General features: G+C 34.7%; 1 non-coding gene across 1 annotated transcript; it reads left to right on the forward strand.

Moving 5' to 3' along the window:
* Positions 1-881: 881 nt before the first annotated feature.
* Positions 882-966, forward strand: LOC149849141 (small nucleolar RNA Z157/R69/R10). Its single transcript, XR_016426590.1, has one exon. It is a non-coding gene; the product is annotated as a small nucleolar RNA Z157/R69/R10 (small nucleolar RNA).
* Positions 967-1171: the final 205 nt, after the last annotated feature.

Here is a 1171-nt window from a genome sequence, read left to right on the forward strand (position 1 = left end):
AAGGTTCCTTATCCATTCAGCATTCAGAAGAGGCGCTTCTTTCCTCCAAAGCTCCACCACGGTAAGTAACTATTCCCCCTCTACTTTTTCTCTGTGAATTTGCCTCTTCCTTCTTCTTTCTCTTAGATTTTCTTTTCGGTTTTTCTATCTCTTTTCAGTTGAAGCAACATATGCAGTGTTGATCTGCCTATGGCAGTATCGACGTGCATTTTGCCATAGAATTTTGGCCTTTTCTTTGGCTACATCTCTCTCTCGTTGTTGATTTATGCACTTTTGATTTTCTACATCCTCACTATGTGTTTTTATTATATATTAGTTGTAGCTGAATCATTGCATTTCGTTCTGTGAATATATTTGCTTCACCATTATCCTATGTATCGTAATTCCAATCCAGATCTTGTTTCATTTTAATTTCCCCTTCTTATTTTGATTTCTTGTTTTCTTCTAATGTCCTGTTCCATTTTGATAATCGGTTTGCATTTTGATTTCTCTTTTTGGTTGCATTTTGATTATCTTTTGGTTTTCGAGTTCCTGTTTTCATTTTGATCGTCTATTGATCTTGATTGTCTTTTGATCTTGATTTCCTGTTTGCCTTTGATTTCCTATTTCATTTTGATAACCTGTTACGTTGTGTGAATACATTTGTTCATCATGTCTCCTGCTTAAATTCATTCATAGTGCATTGCTATCATCTTCACATCACTTTCGTAGCATTATAATCCACCTGCATTAAATCACATTAGCTTCATCCAACATTTTTGCATCACCGCAGTGCCATGCCTTCTCTCCTCTATCTACATCCATCTCTTTGTTTTTGTTTATAATTTGTTCTTTGGGGGGTATTCTTTTGCCCAGGGATATTTGACGCCTTTTATTCTTATAATAGTGTTGTGATAAAGCCAAATGTGGACTAGAGTTTCTGATCTAGTGGTTGAAGACAGAACCCTTGGTTGTATGAGCACTAAATCTTATACATCCTCCTTTTAGTTGTTCTCATTCTTTTCTTTTCTTTTCTTTTTTTTTTCTCTTTTCCACAATTGTTTTTTGAATTTTTGTTATACTTTCATGATATTTTGTTTCTCTTCTATGTCTCCCCCCATTTGTCTAGATAAGTGGAATGAGTTTTTTTTTGTGGAGTGGTGGAACACAGTGCAATTTCTTCATATTATCT

The sequence above is a fragment of the Nuphar pumila genome, chromosome 1 (assembly GCF_984573655.1).
Source record: "Nuphar pumila chromosome 1, dmNupPumi1.hap1.1, whole genome shotgun sequence".
Taxonomy (NCBI): domain Eukaryota; kingdom Viridiplantae; phylum Streptophyta; class Magnoliopsida; order Nymphaeales; family Nymphaeaceae; genus Nuphar; species Nuphar pumila.